This window comes from Aquarana catesbeiana, linkage group LG03 (genome assembly GCF_042186555.1).
Source record: "Aquarana catesbeiana isolate 2022-GZ linkage group LG03, ASM4218655v1, whole genome shotgun sequence".
Lineage (NCBI taxonomy): Eukaryota > Metazoa > Chordata > Amphibia > Anura > Ranidae > Aquarana > Aquarana catesbeiana.
This window is the reverse complement of record NC_133326.1, coordinates 16,413,498-16,428,469: the sequence shown is the minus strand read 5'-3', so window position 1 is coordinate 16,428,469 and position 14,972 is coordinate 16,413,498.

Here is a 14,972-nt window from a genome sequence, read left to right as displayed (position 1 = left end):
TCCTGCAACAATCGGAAACACAACGCTCAGCTGTGAATGGCCCACATTGAATAATATGGGAAAGGAGTTGTTGAGCGCTGACGCACTTAGGGAAAAGCTCAGCAAGTCACTCAGGTGTGAATGGGGGGCTTGTCGTAAGAAGAATGCAGAGGTGATTGGTTGGGGATTGGTCATCTGTCTATACAGATCTGTAAACAGAAGAGGGGGAGCTGGAAAAAAAAAAGAGATCACAAGGGGTAGAATATTCACATATGTATACATACAGCATAGGGCTAATTTTCATGTGATAGACATCTGGATCTGATTGGCTACACCTGCATCAGTCTAAAGTTCACCATACATGTTACAATTAGGGATGAGCTCGATGTTCGGGTTGGACATGAGTTAGACTCGAACATCGGGTGGTCGCCCGTTCACCGAAGAACGAACATTATGGAGCGCCCGCGGAATGCCCCATAATGCACTGCAAGATCGCAGTGCATTGCTGTATGATGATTGGCCAAAGCATGCACCTGACCTGCATGCTTTGGCCAATCCCAGCGCCCTCTGCTGTAAGAGCCATAATTGGCCAAAGGCAGGGCATGGCTCAGGGGGACTAAGTCCATGCCCCACACTATATAAGGCTATATATAGGCTGCCTACACAGTACACAATACAGTGCAGCCTTATTGCAGTTGCTACTACACTTTTGGTGGTGTACACATTACACAATACAGTGCAACCGTAGTGCAGTTGCTACTACTTTTCTGGTGGTGTACCGTATTTCCCGGTGTATAAGGCGACCGGGCGTATAAGATGACCCCCTAATTATACAGTTTTTAAGCGTTTTTGTCTGTACTTACCGTATAAGACGACCCCCCTTCCGAGGCTTCCAACGCTTCATATTTCTTCCTTCTTGCTGGAGCTGGCGCCATATCCTTCTTCCTGCTTGCTGGAGCCAATCATGGCGAGTGTTGTATTCTATTAATGAATACAAAGCCTGCTTGGATTGGTAGAGGCTGTAACATCATCAGCCCGCGCCTCTCTGACTCTCAAAGCCAATCCGAGCAGGCTACTCTATGTAGCCTGCTCGGATTGGCAGAGGTTGTTACTCCAATCCGAGCAGGCTCTGTATTCATTTGAATACATCGCTCACCGGAATTGGCTCAGCGGTACATACTGTATGTAGCCGAAGCTACATACAGTATTACCGAACACTCGGCAGGCATCTGAGGGGCTGACCCGGAGTATAAGACGACCCCTGCTTTTTGGCCAGTTTTTTTAAGTGTAAAAGGTCGTCCTATACGCCGGTACACATTACACAATACAGTGCAGCCGTAGTGCAGTTGCTACTACACTTCTGGTGGTGTACACAGTACACAATACAGTGCAGTGTGGTGTTGCAAAACAAAATATACATCATGTCCGCAAGGTCACCAAGGAGAGGCAGACACTCACAGGCCACATCATGTCCGGAAGGTCACCAAGGAGAGGCAGACACTCACAGGCCACATCATGTCCGGAAGGTCACCAAGGAGAGGCAGACACTCACAGGCCATATCATGTCCGGAAGGTCACCAAGGAGAGGCAGACACTCAGAGGCCACTAAAAGAGGTCAAGCAGGCTCTGTGTCTACAGTCAGCAGTGCTGATCGTGGACATGGTGCATCCTCTGCAGGTGGCCATGGGGCACGCTTGTCCTTTTATTCTGCTGCTAGCCGTGTTATTGAGCCAGAACATGCAGAAGAGTTGGTGGAGTGGATAACAAATCCGTCCTCATCCTCCTCATCCTCTGTCACCCAGGCTCAGAGTAGTTTGCCTTCCAATGCAGCTGCCAAAGCGGCCTATTCCACCGGCTCCTTGTCCACAGTCACTCCTTCTGTAGCCCCACCATCATGCACTGAGGAGTCCCCCGAACCATTCGACCAGAGTGTCGGGTACATGCTGATGGAGGATGCACAGGGATTTAAAGGCTCCGATGTTGGTTCCCAGGTTGAGGACCGGAGTAACGTGAGCCTAGAGAGAGGGGGTGCCCAAGAAGAACAAGAAACTGGCAGTCATGTTCCCCCAGCTGCAGCATACTGCCAAGTTTACTCCAGTGATGAGGAGGGAGGGGATGATGAGGTCGCTGACTCTACTTGTGTGCCTGATAGAAGAGAGGAGGAGGAGGCACAACTCCAACGAGGCAGGATGTCCTCTAGGGGGAAGCTTAAGGGCAAAAACCCTACTGCATCACACCGCAGAGCTCTGCAGGTGCAGGGCGCTGCTGACTCTCTGCTGATTTTGAAAAGTTCCTTGGTGTGGGCCTTTTTGGACACGTGTGCATCAGATCGCACCATTGCTGTTTGTAACCTATGTCTGAAGCGGATCAAGCGTGGCCAGAACAGCAGCCACTTGGGCACCACATGCTTGACCAGTCATATAACGACCTCCCATGCAGTGCGTTGGCAACAGCGCTTGAAAGACCCACATCAAAGAAAAGGGCGGACTTCTCCTTGCTCCTCATCTGGGAACTCCAACCCCACTATACCTCCGGTCCTCTCAAAAACCTGCACTGAGAGGAATGAAGGTATAGCAAGTCCCAAGTACTTGCAGCCAATCTGCTATCAGTACACCTCCATCTGATTTTAGCAGGCAAATTTCTGTACCCCAGTTGCTAAACCGTATAAAGAAATTCGGTCCCAGACATCCACATGCTCAGCGTCTGAATGCTAGCTTGGCCAAATTGCTAGCAGTGCAACTGCTGCCTTTTCAGCTGGTAGACTCTGCCCCCTTTCGTAAATTTGTGGAATGTGCTGTACCTCAGTGGCAGGTTCCAAAACGCCATTTCTTTTCACGGAAGGCCATTCCGGCCCTCTACCAGCATTTGGAAGGCAATGTTTTGGCCTCGTTGGACAGCAGTAAGGTGCATATTACTGCTGTCAGAGGAATAGTAGAAACCTTACCTGCCAGCGTTGGCGCTTCCCTGTGTGCCTGCGCAGTAGAGTAACGCTACGGGTGCACGATACTGCGGGCCGGCGCACACGAGTGCATGATGCGACTCGACTGCGCGGGCACGGGTGCGCTACCGTGCGCACAGAGTGAGTCTCCCTGGCGGGCCTATAAAAGGCAGTCTTGTTTCTTGTCTCATTGCTGGTTTGTCTCTTCAGCTCCAGTGTTCCTGTTCCCTAAGTTCTGTTTACCTGAAGCCTGCCTGCTGTGACCCAGATCGTCTTGACCACCTCTGAATCTCTCCTGCACTTGAGCTCGGCTTGCCTAACGGACTTCTCTTCCTGCCTGATCTCTGTGTTTGACCCCTGGCTACTCTAAAGGACTTTGCTATTGCCTGATCCCTGTGTTTGACCCTTGGCCTGTTACAAGGACTTCTCTGTTGCTTGATTACTGTGTATGACCACAGCTTGCTCCTCTACCGGACCACTGTGTTTGACCCTGGGCCCCCTCATCAGACCCTGCTCCAGTTACCTTCCTCGGATCAAGGTGTTTGAGCCTCGGCCAGGTTTCTCATCGGTCCTGTGTCCAAGTCTACTCTGCACGGTTCTTCTCTCTGTAGCAATAACTCTCGGTGGAGCTGCTGGTTTAAGCGGGCTTGTTACCTTCACTCTCCTTCCCTCTGTTTCACCGGCACCGGGTCTAGGGTTCCGTTGAGTTTACCTCTGGACGATACAAGCACCAACACTTGAGTATGTTTTCAATGCTTTATTAAACAATTTACTAAGGAAGTAGCAGGAAAGAGGCAGAAAGGAAGAAACTCAAATGTCTTCTTGTAAGATTCTTGACAAATGTCCTGGTAGAATTTGGATATTACAATAGAATGCGCTCCCCTCGTGCGACACACTCCTTGCACGCCTGGATAGGCCTCTCTCACTTGCCTAGCAGCCAGTACGTAGCACGAACAAAAGTCTTTGCCACAGACTTGTTTTGGGATAAACCCGTACGATCCTCTGCCACAGGATGTATTGTTTTTTTTCTGAAATGAACGTAAGTCACAGTGCTTGAACCTTTAAGCCAACCCGGCAACACTATGCTGTATAGTTACTTTAGGATACGTCCTCCAACCGAGTCACCAGGCCCCTCTCCAGACCAGCAGGCTGCGTGATCCTTCCATGACGAGTCCTCCCCTGGGATCTCCTCGGTTGTCCAGCTTCTTCACTCTGGATAGACAGCTCAGGACCATTCCTCGGCTGCTGTGGTAGGCCCCAGACAAGCTTCTGGGCCCACCCCTGCGCCGCAGCGACGTGGGCCTCTGGAACGGAGGACCACGAGATTGCTCTCTAACGCATACCTGTCGGCCAGGAGGGCCAGCAGGTGGCTGTAAAATGAACCCCACAATATGACGTCTGTCCCATAAATACCCTCGCCCAGAATGCATCTCGGAGGACCACCTCCACCGAGTTGTTCTCAGGGACAGAAGAGCATCCATACGCTTCGACACGTTGCCTTTCCAACACTGACCAGTGATAACAACGACACCCACCGGTCAGTATGGAAACACACACAACGTTAGCCAAGCTGGAACAGAGGCAAACCTAACCTTCCTAATGAACAAGTTACTAAATTTACCTAACATATGGTAGATTGCAAATCTACCAGCGCTACATACTCCCCCCACTATAGTAGACGTTGTTCCCAACGTCTGTCCAGAACAGTAACAGTAACTGTTACTCCCAAGCCTGGGAGTAGGTATTTGAGTTTCTTATAACTTGGATAGACAGAGAGAGAGGAAAAGACAGTGGAAAGATATTATAAGACTTACATCTATAAAACATTATGTTCACATCCGCAAACAAAACCATCTTATGATTGTACACAACCTTACTATCTATCTAGCTAGCTGAAAAGCCTCCCAGCTTGATAGGAGATCCAATAATTCCTGAAAAGGAAACCTTATTAAAAAGACACATATATACTGTACAATATCAGGAGCAAAGCCTCATTTTTAGAGAAAATGAGCCTCTCTTCCCATCATCTAACATCAAAAAGGCAAAAAAAAATTTAAGGAGTCCATCCCCTTAATATGATCTCTTCAAATAAAGAAAAATACGGCTAGCAAAAAGAAGTCCTTGGATTTAAAACACTGAACAGAATATGTAGATCTTGACCATGCAGATCTCTTTACACTGACACTAACTAGCTAACCCAAAGTTCTTTTGTCCAAAGTCACCAATAAAACCGGGGATCTGGCAATGTTAGTGGTTTTCCCGTTTTATCCACGGTGGTGATAAAATGGACAACATCATCTTTTCCGGGCCTGCAAATGACCACTTTGTCATCATAGATGTGCCGACCGAAGTTCCAGTGCATGAAACATCCACTAAAACGTTCATCCATCTTAACAGAACATCCAGTCTTTCGGAAAGGCTTAGGCACAAATAGTCCCAAACAGCTTCACTGTACCAAAGTTCCCGATTAGTTTCAATCACTTGCATTATATCCTGGGGCACATAGGGGAACTCCAAACCATTCTCTGCAAACATGCAAGTTTGGGCAAAGATCTGCCCTTCCCCATACCAGGCGGTACACAGGAATCCAATGACTTGCTCACCATAGACCCAGCAGGTGTCTGTAGTGAACTAGCAACTTTTGGCAAAGTCTCGGTAACAGTACTGTGTGGCTCCACACAGGGTGACGTCTTCCCAGAACTCAGGGCTGTCCATTCAGGGAAAGTCATAGCAGAGGCAATATCTTCACCTTGTGACCATAACAGCTCTTGTGACATTGTCTCAAATAGCTCATCATCCCCAGAAAGATCCGACATGGATTCAATTTCCGAATCTCCCAACTCTTCTGCTGGTAGATATTTATTTACAGTCCCAGATACATTCCCCATCAGTGGCTTACCCATTCCTGATGTTGACTCTGGTAGCTCCGGTTCAGGTAACCTCTGGGGTAGGCCTCGACCACGGCCGCGGGAAGCCTTCACATATCCTACCTTCCTTTGAGCAGACACAACAGGAGTAGGTGTAGTGGATGCAGAAATCAAAGTAATGTCCCCCGAGGAGACGACAGCAGCAGTGTCCCTCTCCGGAACATTGTCAACAACAACAACAGGCAAAGTGGTGGCCTGTCGCTCTCTCTCTGTAGCGGTAGCAGCTTCTACTGTGGCGATACCTGTTGCCCAATCCATCCGATAAGCACGGGGCGACATGGTAGGTTGCTCCACCACAAACAAGTACTCTCCACATTGCGGACATCGGCCAAATGGACGGAGATGCATGGCCAGTCCTTCACATCAGTGGCAGGTCATACCTAGTCCCTCAATATCTCCTGAGGTATACAGGACAAACCTCCCCTGCGGATTCAAACGAACTCCAGTATCTGTAAGCGGAGTTCCAGATAACACAGTATTCATCACGGTGCTTGCAGGGAACATTCTCGGTCCCATGATTGGCTGCATCGCCGGAAAAGACATGGCCACACTCTGATCTTCTCAGCACGATCACGAGGCCTCTCTTTTCCTCTGGCGCCAAACACATACACGCGTCCCACGCGGTAACAAGTAGGGTAGGCTCCTCCCACTTGTTCTTCTGGTCACGTAGCTCCCGGGCCTTCACTGGCGCCCGCCGTCTACGCATTCAGAAACAAAGTCCTGCAGTTTAACCTTTTTTCTTCCTGAAGGATTTTTTTTTTCAAAGTCCAGCTCTCTCCATAAATTCCCGGTAAAACACTTCTCTGGGTTGCGAGAATTGACGGTCAACAAATCCCGGACGACGCGCCCACATGTAGCACTAACTCTCGGTGGAGCTGCTGGTTTAAGCGCGCTTGTTACCTTCACTCTCCTTCCCTCTGTTTCACCGGCACCGGGTCAAGGGTTCTGTTGAGTTTACCTCTGGATGATACACGCACCAACACTTGAGTACGTTTTCAATGCTTTATTAAACAATTTACTAAGGAAGTAGCAGGAAAGAGGCAGAAAGGAAACTGCAGAAGAAACTCAAATATCTTCTTGTAAGATTCTTGACAAATGTCCTGGTAGAATTTGGATATTACAATAGAATGCGCTCCCCTCGTGGGACACACACCTTGCACACCTGGATAGGCCTCTCTCTCACTTGCCTAGCAGCCAGTACGTAGCATGAACAAAAATCTCTGCCACAGACTTGTTTTGGGATAAACCCGTGATCCTCTGCCACAGGATGTATTGTTTTTTTCTGAAATGAACGTAAGTCACAGTGCTTGAACCTTTAAGCCAACCCGGCAACACTATGCTGTATAGTTACTTTAGGATACGTCCTCCAACCGAGTCACCAGGCCCCTCTCCAGACCAGCACGCTGCGTGATCCTTCCATGATGGGTCCTCCCCTGGGATCTCCTCGGTTGTCCAGCTTCTTCACTCTGGATAGACAGCTCAGGACCATTCCTCGGCTGCTGTGGTAGGCCCCAGACAAGCTTCTGGGCCCACCCCTGCGCCGCAGCGATGTGGTCCTCCGGAACGGAGGACCACGAGATTGCTCTTTAATGCATACCTGTCGGCCAGGAGGGCCAGCAGGTGGCTGTAAAATGAACCCCACAATATGGCGTCTGTCCCATAAATGCCCTCGCCCAGAATGCATCTCGGAGGACCACCTCCACCGAGTTGTTCTCCGGGACAGAAGAGCATCCATATGCTTCGACACGTTGCCTTTCCAACAATGACCAGTGATAACAGCGACACCCACCGGTCAGTATGGAAACACACACAACGTTAGCCAAGCTGGAACAGAGGCAAACCTAACCTTCCTAACGAACAAGTTACTAAATTTACCTAACAAATGGTAGATCGCAAATCTACCAGCGCTACATCTGCCAGAAGATCTTCACGCAAGCCTCTCCTACCTGCTGGCGACCCGTACCCCTCCGTGCCCGATAACCTCTGTGCCACCTACAGGGGTATAGCGCACTCAGCTGCAAGGGGAGCCGCTCTCAGCATCTCGGCCTTGGTGAGTACCTGACACACGGTCTAGCAGGCTTGGGCAGGGACATTACCTTTCCTTCACGGCGCACTGGGTAACTCTGCTGGCAGCTGGGAAGGATGCAGGACAGGGTTCAGTATTGTTGGAAATTGTTCCGCCACCATGCCTCCAAAATGCTAGTGGTGATTCTCCCACAGCTCTCTCCTCCACCCCCTCCTCTTCTTCTTCCTCTATGGCCTTCTTCTGACAGGTGTGTGCCTTTCCAAATCATGTCCAATCAACTGAATTTACCACAGGTGGACTCCAATCAAGTTTTAAGGATGATCTAAATTTTAAGGATGATCAGTGGAAACAGGATGCACCTGAGCTCAATTTTGAGTTTCATGGCAAAGGCTGTGTGTACATGGGAGTTTTGAGGCTGTAATTGGTGTCCGTTTTCATCCGACCTGCCAGACGGATGGAAAATAGGGTTTCCATCCGTCTGGATTTAGTGGAGCAGATCGGATGTCAGCGGACATGTCACTGCTGACATCCATCACTCCGTAGAGGTACATGGAGCGTCCGTTCAGGCTGAGCGGTCTGCAGGTGTGAAAGGGGCCTTAGGGCTCGTTTGCACTTGCTTCAAAATGTGGCATTGAACACACTTTTTTAAAGCACTCTGAATGCCAATCAAAGAGTCTGTCAGTAAATAAAACAGTCACCTTACAGTCCAGTTTACACGTCGTGTTTGCTTTGCTTCAAAAATTATACTCCATGTCGCTTTCTTGGTGCTTTAAAGCTTCTTCAAAGCCTCCATTAAAGTCTATGACAACGCTTGCTTAAAGCACCTGCAGCTTTTGAGAGGCTTTTAATCAGCTTTAGCTTCGCTTTGGAGGTATTGCAGGAATGAGATATCCCAGGATGCACTGAGAAACCAACAAGCGAACCGGAAAGATATAATCAGCAGTCCAGACTGGAGCGGAGCGACTAGCAGGCGGTACACATGGTGTGCAACATAGGAACGCTATAGGGGATGGTGACCGGGGACCAGAGAGAGAGGACTGAGCCGCAGAGGATCAGCAGAGCTGGGGGACCGGTGCAGGAGAAACTATCAGATGTCACATGTGGTGTGCAGCATAGGAGCAATATAGCGGGAGGTAAGTGGGGACCAGAGAGAGAGAGGAGGATCAGCAAACCAGAGGATCAGTAGAGCTGGGGGTTTACTACAGAGTGGGGTATCAGCAGAGCTGGGGGTTTACTACAGAGTGGGGGATCAGCAGAGCTAGGGGTTTACTACAGAGCGGGGGATCAGCAGAGCTGGGGGTTTACTACTAAGTGGGGAATCAGCAGAGCTGGGGGTTACTACTGAGTGGGGGATCAGCAGAGCTGGGGTTTACTACTGAGTGGGGGATCAGCAGAGCTGGGGGTTACTACTGAGTGGGGGTCAGCAGAGCTGAGGGTGTCAGGACTGGACTCAGCCCTCTCTTCACAGTGCTTATGTTGCTCAGCTGTTGGTTTATCGCCAGCACTTATCGTTTTACAGTGGCTCACCTGGTGATCATTTCCTGCTCGTCAGCCAGCCCCTTCTGGCTATTTATACTGCCTGTGTTAGGAGAATACCTGTAATGAGTGCAGCTCACTGGCTGCAAATGTTAGGCAAGCTCAGTTCTCCGGTCTGCGAAAGATAGTAGAGTCCAAATTGCTAGACCAATGATCAGTGTTGGGGTCACAAGCCGAGGTGGGTGCAGGAGAGACTTTCGTAGTCAAGGTCACAAGCCAAAGTCATTTCCAAATAGCAGTAGTGTGCAGGATCAGACCACAATAATCTGGCAACAGGAAGTGCAGAGGCAAGACTTATATAGGAAGTTCATGGAAGGAACAAGGAGTTCAAGGTTCAACAGCAATCAAGACACAAGGCTGGGTGGTCCCAATGGATCAGGCAGGATCGTCCAATAGATCAGGCAGGGAGCTGTCCAGCATCCCAGATAGCTCAGCGAGAAGAATCGATGCCAGACACCAAAGTGGTCCCAGGTTTGAGCCCAGGTCCTGAAAGCCTGGTTCATTCCTTAGGTGCCATCGCCTTGGTCAAACCTATCTGGAGACTCTCTGCTCTGTTCCTCTTGAAGACTTGGCTGGCTGACGTTCCTGATCTTGTCTCTGACTACACTAATCTCTGGCTTGTTCTGACCACCCGCTTTGGCTACCGTACCCTGGCTATGTTTTGACTACATTTACTATTTGTACCATTTTTACCATTATATTAAAAGGTGTGATTTTTACTGCATTTTCTGTCTCTGTCTGATTCATGGTTCCTGACAGTAGGCGAAGGGCATGAATTCAGAAGATGCAGACAATCCACATACTGGTAATATTTTTTCCACATTGAATGAGCAGGATCACCGCATGGACCAGTTTGCCATAGCATTACAGATGCTCCAGATTCGCACTGCTCACCTGGATTCTCCCACTCTGGCTGTTCCGGTACAACCTGTGTTGCAGGCCGTCCCTGCTGCTGCTCCAGTCTCTGTGCAGGCACCCGCCTCCAATATTACCTCTATAAGAGGTGCTGTATGTCTGGTTCCGTTCTGCTTCCCAGTGATTTGGGGGCGATCCAGTGCAATGCAGAGGGTTTCCGAACCATGTTGGAATATACTTTGAGATGCTGCCCAAGGCGTTCCCCACTGACAGAAGCAAAGTAGGCTTCATTATTTCTTTGCTTTCTGATAGAGCTTTGACCCGGGCAAAACCTCTGGGGAGATGCAAAAACCCATTTTCCTGAGTTACCCTGACTTTGTGGCTTGCTTTATAAGGGTATTTGATGTTCCCGTACGCTCCACTTCTGCTGCCAAGAGCCTCATGTCCATCAAACAGAGTACGAGAACTGTTGCCGATTACGCCATTGAATTACGTACTCTGGCAGCAGAGGTCACTTGTGTAGCAAGGTCCCGGACCTCCAAAGGCCTAACGGTGACCTCCAGAGTTAGGGAGAACTAACATCCGTCTTTGTAGAGTGGGTTGCAAGGCATGGTGGGTGTAATGCAAGATGGAGTGATGGGCGCCAGACACTTTTTGAATGCAACAGAGATTTATTATCTCTTAACAGAACTGTGGGAGAGAGGGTTAGGGCCAAGACACCCTTAAGTAGATGCAATGTTAATTGGCACACTCCGAGATTTCTATAGGTAGACAGTTATACAGTGGAAGGCCTCCAGCCGGATACCACTTCTGTATAGGTAGGACTGCTGTCTCCTATGGCAACAAATCTTGTAACAGTCACTAACGGTAGTTGTATTTAACTATTGGTAACACAGATAGCTCTCCTCGCACTCTACAGTCTCTCACTGTAGGTCTTCACTCACCAAGCTCCCAGTCTTTCACTAGACTCTCAGACCCAATCGCCAGGACCATTTTTAAGGCAGGGCAAAAGGGGCAGCTGCCTTGGGCCCCATCGTTGTAGGGCCCAAAGCAGCTACCTCATACTTGCCAACTATGCCAGTTTAAATTCCCTTGTCCCTTGCTGTGTCCCGATATCTCAGTGTGAAGTTCTGTTACTAATGCTGCCCAGCTCTGCCCTATTGCAGTGTACAGATGACTCACCTGCAGACCCTGTGTTTACATGTAAATAACCTGCATTGATATGTAAATAGTAGCAGCATTAATATGTAAATAGCTGTGGACCAGCTGTATTGATATGTAAATAGAGGCGGCATTCATATGTATATCATGCCTCCCTGAGTTCATATTCACCATCACTTCTGCTAAATGCTGCCCACTGGGGAGATAAAGGGGTATGCTGGAAACTCCTGCCTACAACTGTGGTCATTAAGCCTAACATCGTCATGTTCTGTAAAGGTAAGCAAATTGGAGAGTGAACCCTTTTTCAAAATAACATGGTGCCACAGCACCCTGAGTTTTGGTGCATGCGAATACGCACATCTCAGCAGATGCGTGAGGGTGTCATTAACAATTAATGACACTGCTGTGTATCTGCTAAAGGGCGGCGCGTTTCAGTGGTGTCCGGAAAGTGTTTTTGCATGCGTTCCCGAAACACACAAACGTGAACGCCGGCTAAATGCCTCAGTTACATTGGTGGTCAGTTTAAATCTTCTCATTACATTGGGGCTTGGTGTACAATCCTTTCATTCAAACTAGTGGCCAGTGTGAAGGCCCCCCTTACATTGGTGGTCAGTGTAAATCCCTTCTTACATTGGTGGTTACTGTGAATGCTCCTATTACTTTGGTGGTCAGTGTAAATCCCCATTAAATTGGTGGCCAGTGTAGAAACTCCTCTTTATATTGGTAATTTGTAAAAAAAAAAAAATCCAAACTTGCATTTGTAGTCAGTTTCGAATCCTCCCTTACATTGGTGGTCCATGTAGAAGCCCCCTTTAAATTGGTAGTGAGTTTACTACTAAGTGGGGAATCAGCAGAGCTGGGGGTTACTACTGAGTGGGGGATCAGCAGAGCTGGGGTTTACTACTGAGTGGGGGTCAGCAGAGCTGAGGGTGTCAGGACTGGACATTGGTGGCCAGTGTAGAAATCCCCCTTTATTCGTTTTTAATGAAAAATCTCCCATTACATTGGTTGCAAGTGTAAATTCTTCATTACATTGGTGATCAGTGTACATTTCCCTTTACATTGGTGGTAAGTGCAGAATTTCCCTTACACTGGTGGTCATTGTAAATCCCCCTTTATATTGGGGGTCAGTGTAAATCCCCCCTAACATTGGTGGTCATTGGAGGTGGTGTGCAGGCAGTGAGGAGGTAATGTGCTATAACCTTTAGCAACCTATCCGTGAGCAGTAATGATGTGCACTAACCTCTTGCAACCAATCATTGAGTGGTAAGGATATGCAGTAACCTCTAGCAACCAATCAGTGAGCAGTAATAATGTGCAGTAACCTCTAGCAACCAATTAGTGCATCATAAGGATGTCCAGTACATTTGGCTCTGAGCTTTGCAGTCCCACCCTTGCCTCCCTCACCTCCCATGCCTCCTGGTACCGATTCCACCAGTTAAGTAGAACCCATGCAGTTGGGCTTCACACATCTCTTTGTGGATGAGAGAGCCTTTAGGAGGAGGGAGAGATTGTGCCTTTATTGTGGCCAGGCCGGTCACTTTTTGAAGTCGTGTCCTACCCGTCTGGGAAACGCATTGCACCAGAGGTGCTGTAGAGGACAAACCTTAGGTGGCGTTATGTCCCCAGTTATCCTGAAGGATAAGCCTTTAGTTCTGGTTACCCTTTCTTGGTCTGAGTCATCCATCGAAACACAGGCTCTAATCAAATTTGGGGCTGCAGGCCTGTTCATAGATAGTTCCTTTGTGTCTAAGCACTTGATTCTGCTGCAGCTTCGTGCCACTCCACTTGCCATTGAGGCTATTGATTGGAGACCTCTACAGCCTGCCCATGTGGCTCATGAGACTGCTCCATTGACCAAGGCCATAGAGGCTCTTCACCATGAGATAATCCAATTCCAAGTAATTTCCTCACCTCATTTCCCGGTGGCAATTGGTTATCCTTGGTTACAGAGGCACAATCCCTCTTTTCCTTTGCTTCGTGCTGAGGTTCTTTCCTGGTCGCCACAATGCAGTAAGACATGTTTTCAGAAAGTGGCTAAGGTTTTGTGCCCCTCTTCACTCTCCTCCTTGCCAGAGGTGTACCGCAAAATGTAGCCATGTCTTTGACAAAGGTTCAAGCCAATAGTTTGCCTTCACACCGGTCATATGATTGTTCAATTGACCTTCAACCTGGTGCCATGTCCCCTCGTGGCCAGGTTTACCCTTTGTCTGTCTCAGAGGATAAGGACATGGAGGAGTATGTTGCCAACGCACTTTCTCGAGGGTTCATCCGCAAATCCTCGTCTCCTGCTGGTGCTGGCTTCTTCTATGTGAAAAAGAAGAGTGGTGAACTGAGACCTTGCATCTATTATAGGGGTCTCAATCACTTCACGATTAAGAATGTTTATCCGATTCCATTGATTAAGGAATTATTTGACCGTCTCAAGGGAGCAACGGTTTTCACGAAGCTTGATCTGAGAGGGGCATACAATCTTGTGAGGATCAAGGAGGGCGACGAATGGAAAACTGCGCTTAACACCAGGATAGGACATTACGAATACCTTGTAATGCCATTTGGTCTTTGCAATGCTCCTGCAGTTTTTCAGGAATTTATCAACGTTGTCCTCTGAGATATGTTGCAGCAATGTTTGGTGGTTTATTGTGATGATATCCTCATATATTCTAAATCCCTAGAGAGCCACCAAACTGATGTCTCCCATGTGCTACAGAGGTTGAGAGATAATAACCTGTATTGTAAGTTGGAGAAGTGCGAGTTCCATCGCGAACAGGTTAAATTTCTGGGCTATGTCATATCTACTGCCGGTTTTTCGATGGACCAAGAGAAACTATCTGCAGTTCTACAGTGGCCTCAACCCGTAACTCTACATCCGCTACAACGTTTTCTTGGCTTTGCCAATTATTATCAGAGGTTTATTCAGAACTTCTCTTCTCTGGTCAAACCCCTGACTGATATGATCAGAACGGACGGTAACCCACAGAATTGGTCTCCGGATTCCATTAAATCCTTTGAGTCTCTAAAGGCTGCCTTTGTTTCAGCTGTGATGGGATGTTTTTGTGCTGGCACATCCTGATCCTACATTACCCTTCATTCTTGAGGTTGATAGATATGAGACTGGAGTAGGCGCCCTTCTCTGACAGAGAATTGTTAGCTATCATTTTAGCTCTGAAAGAATGGAGGCATCTCCTTGAAGGTACCACTGTGCCGGTCCTCATTTTGACTGACCATAAGAATCTCACATTCTTGTCTGAGGCAAAACGCTTATCTCCTAGAAGGGTGCGATGGGCTCTTTTTCTGTCAAGCTTCAATTTCATAGTCTCATTCTTACCTGGTACTAAGAATGTAAGGACTGATGCATTGTCGCCACAGTTTTCCTCAGCTTCCAAGATGGAGTAGGTTCCTGTGGTACCTCTGATCGTATTCTGGCCACAGTTCGTACTAGTCTCATTTCACCTTTGCGTAACAGAATTCTTGCAGCTCACATCCATTCTCCTCCCGAGAAACCTGGTGGCTGCTGCTTTGTCCCTGAGAATTTCCGCACTGCTTTGCT